This window comes from Dendrobium catenatum, unplaced genomic scaffold (assembly GCF_001605985.2).
Source record: "Dendrobium catenatum unplaced genomic scaffold, ASM160598v2 fragScaff_scaffold_1105, whole genome shotgun sequence".
Classification (NCBI taxonomy): domain Eukaryota; kingdom Viridiplantae; phylum Streptophyta; class Magnoliopsida; order Asparagales; family Orchidaceae; genus Dendrobium; species Dendrobium catenatum.
In genome coordinates, this window is record NW_021319567.1 from 126,658 (window position 1) to 130,958 (window position 4,301).

At 35.0% G+C, this 4,301-nt stretch overlaps 1 long non-coding RNA gene across 1 annotated transcript; it reads left to right on the forward strand.

Moving 5' to 3' along the window:
* The first annotated feature begins 3,286 nt into the window (after window positions 1-3,286).
* LOC110116632 lies at window positions 3,287-3,916 on the forward strand. Its single transcript, XR_002305455.2, has 2 exons — window positions 3,287-3,447; window positions 3,656-3,916. It is a non-coding gene; the product is annotated as an uncharacterized LOC110116632 (long non-coding RNA).
* Window positions 3,917-4,301: the final 385 nt, after the last annotated feature.

Consider the following 4,301-nt stretch of genomic DNA (forward strand, 5'->3'; position numbering starts at 1 on the left):
CGGGAGGAGATTTGCGTGCCGAGGGCTGAGCCACTTAAGATGTGTTTTCTTGTTGTTGTCCTTGAAGCTTGACCACCCAAAAAACTTTTTTTTTCTACTATCATACCTTCATTGACGACCTTCCTTTATTGGAGTTATCTTATCTATAACCAATGCAGTCTTATTTGTTGCCCTGCTTAATATAACTCTACCTTTTTGGGACTGATTACCAAGCTAGGAATGCCAGATCTGTATTCTCTAGCTTGAGGGGGAGTGTTAAATACCATCCCAACCATCCTAGCCATCTCTTCTCTCTTAATCCTACGGCTAGGATGGGGATTCGTGGGAAGTTCACCTGGATCATGCCGATCTCTTTACATATTCGGGCGGTTGATTTATGAAGGATTATATTAAGGCAATTATGCATGATTTCATAGTTTCTTTATTAAGATGTCTTTTATAGATCTACAAATAGGACTAGTTTTGTGTAATAAAATTAAGCCTTTTTCTTCTCCGATCTTTCTGAATTAACACATTATGATTGAGTTTAGGGTATGTTTATGCGTCTACTCTTATATTTTAATTTTGATTAAGTTACTTATTTTGGCTAAGATATGGAAACTATAATTTGGATCTAGATTAAAGGTTATATTCATTCATTTGGTTTTGGATGGTCCAACCAAGTGAAGAATATTGTTTCAATCGCTTTGGGGTTAATGAAATACAAGAGATCCTATGACTTTGGGAAATTGTATGCTTTTTCTTTCACTAACAAATTTTTGTTTTTTTGCGTAAATTGGGTTGAAATAAATACAATTTTAATTGAACATTTTATTTTCTAATTTTGGAATTGAAAGAAAATAGTGTTTTAAAAACTATGAGTTTTAGGGGTGAATATCATTTGTTTAATTGGGTTCATCAAATGAGGAATGTAAGGCTTCGAGTCCTAAGCAAAGCATTCGAGATAATTTGATGACTTTGAGATAAAAAAAACTGGAATGGAATATAGTGTTTGGTTTTAGAAAAGATTAGTACTAAATCATAATCTCTTTGAGGTTATTTGAGAGGCTCTATATAGAATTTAGAAATAGTATGATAGCAAAGAACCTGAATGGGAGTAGTTCAGATTGAATTTAGTTCAATTCAAACCAAGGCAAACCTAAGGCTTGTATAATATTGCTTAACTCCTACAAGGTCCTAAACAAATACTAAAACTCTTTTGAAACTCAAAATAAATTTTAGGTTTAACCTTTTCATGGAGTTTTGATGAACAATAAGCAAGGTAAATCCCCTTTAGGAAGATAAATTAGTTTTGACCTTTACACCACTGAAGCTACTTTGAAATTTGTTTAATGGCAAGAGAATGTTTCAAATAGTTGGCTTACACTTTATTAAGCAACCTAAAATTCATTTTGTTGTCTTAAAAATGTATAGTGAATTAATTAAAAGCATTACCAAGCATGTATTATTATAAAGTTCCTATAAACCTTTTCTGATAGCATGTAAAAAGATTAGGCATAGGCGAATGTCATGTAAAACCTTTTAAGTAAAAGAAATTAAACTCTTAAACGGCAAGGTGCCTTTTAGTGTAATGGTTTGAATTTTATTACGAAACTCCAAAGTTAAGGGTGCTCTTGCGGGAGCAATCTTGGGATGACTGACCTCCTAAGAAGTTATATTTGTACAATAGGCAAATAATAGATTTATATTATGTTTGAGGTTATTGTAACATTTTGTTAATTACAAGCCTAATGATGAGCAAATCAATTGAAGCAAATAGTGAGGAATGCATTTGATATCTTAATTGTTTAAAAGGGATGAATTATGTTTGGAGAGAGAATTTTGAGGAAGAGGTGGAAGATTGAGATATGAATAGGGGTGTTAATTATTGATCCGACCTTAACCTGGGCCAAAAAATTCGGGTTTGGGTCAACCCGTTTAATGAACGAGTTGGGTTTGGGTTCCAATTTATGACCCGTTTGAAAAATCAGGTCGGTTCGGATCAACCTGCTAATCCTAATTTGACCCGAATCTAACTCGAGTTCCAGCTACACATCCATCTTCCCGTATCCTGATGCATCTGCCACATCGCACCCACACAAGCAGGGCAGATGCGCTCACATTGTCTGCGCTTGTGTTGACCTTGCTCGCGCTTGTACCCTACAGTCCCACAACGCAGGCTTGCATTCACATCCGACGCCTGCCCGCATGCTTTGCACCCTTGCCCTTGCCCTCACTCGCATGACCCACACCCTCACTCGCCTTCAGTTTGCTCGCAACCCGGGTTGGTGAGTCGGGTCAGGTCACCCGGCAACCTGACAAGTCGGGTCTAGGTCTGAATTTCTGACCTGTTTGCAAAACGGATGAGTTTATGTCAGTTGAATCGGACCCGAGTCAATTCCGGGTTCGATCCGAACTTGCCCCGAATGCCCATTTTGACACCCCCTCACGGTTCGGCCGAAAAAAATGTGGGACCGAATATATAATTTGGTCCCTTATATGATTAGTTGCTTAGGGATTTCCAAAATACCAATTTTGCCCTCACTTAAACTATTTCGATTTTGATATTAATTAGGGGTATAATAGGTATTATGAGATTTCTAAAATTTTTATCTCTCAAAATACACAAAATTAATTATAAGTTCTATATACCAAATTGTTCAGAATTTTGCGTAGAATTTTATAAAATTATTTCCGTCGAAATCCGTTAACTTTGAATTTTTTCCCTTAAATCTTGTCGCGACGCATCGAATGCGTGCGACGCCTCCGATCGTCGATTTCGGGTTTTACAGAGTGAATGATTATTGAGCATTGCTTTATGGTTTCCCTTGATTATCTCTCTTCCGACTCTTTTACCTCCTCAAACTCTCTGTCTTGCACGCACACTTCATTTCATATGTTTGTGTTCTCAATATCTTTTTTCTTGTTCGTTTCTTTCTCCTCACAAGATTAACCTTTTCCCTTGTGTGGCCTTTGCATCCTCCCAATAGTAATTAAATATAAATATTTAAAAAATAATGTAAGATTATTAAAATATTATTTGAGTTAATAGATTTAAATTTTGTAGTACCTGGCCAAACAATTTATCTAGATTTAACTTCCATCTTGCCTAACAATTTTCAGGATTTAACCGTCTTAGCATTTACTAAATCCTATTTGAGTGCAATCTTACTTGTAGCTAAAGAGGCCTTCAACTGCTCAGTTTGAGAGAATCGCATGCGCTCGTCATAGATTTCAGGATCTATGTGATAAAATATTAATATTAATATTTTTTTTTTTTTAATTTTTCATGGGTGAACCTTGAACCTCTATTTTAGAATTCTATGATAATGCCTCGACCAAGTAATCGTTATTTATTTATTTAATTATTTGTTCCAGGGTGAGGATCTTGGCGGCCTTGATGTCAAAGCCCTTGAAGAAATGCAAAATTGTCATGTCGAAGCCTTATCAAAAATATGCCAAGAAAAGGTATTTACTTTAACAGTTATCTTATTTGTCTCTTGTTCACTGGAGGCGCCTTTCTTTGATAAGCTGTGTTAAAATGTTGTGAGGTAACTTATGGGTTTCTTCTAATTATTTAATTGTTATATTTATATATATATATATATATATATATATATTTGAATTTTAGTTCCCAAACTGGGCTGTTTTCTAACTATTTAATGGCTTACTGTAGCTGAAGAACCGGACTCTGTTGAATCAAGAGGATGAGACCGCCAACTGAAAGTGATTCGATACTTTTTCTCACATTACCAGAGGTAGGCGTTATTTGAGTCTAGTATTCATGCTTTTATCTTATGTTTCATGTTTCCACCAAAAAATTCCATTTCCGATTGTAATTTTTACTATTTTTCTTAGATATATGGCATCTCTTTTTTTGGTACTGCTTAGTTTTGAACCCTTAGACCTCCAATTTGAAGGTCAAAGGAAAACACCACACAGCCAAGTAGTTGCTGGTCTAGCATGGTAATCTCTTGGGAAAAATGCTAAATTGAACATCTAAGATCAGTGTTTCTTTGCTAGGTTTGAAGAACTTTTACAGAATGATGACTTTCTTAGATCCAAATCATAATGCAAACTGGTGAGACGGCAATATTATATTTGATCAGATGATCTTGCTTCAAAGCATATAAAACCAAAGGATTTATAAACTGCCTCCAAAAACTCTTGGCCAAGGTTTAAAATAACACTGTTGGGGATTGAGGTTTTTTATTGTTATTAGGCGAGGCATATGCAACTGCATATTTTGATGTGCAAGTCTCTAAATAAAATTATTAAATTAATACAAACATGAAATAATAAATAATATACTTATATCAAAG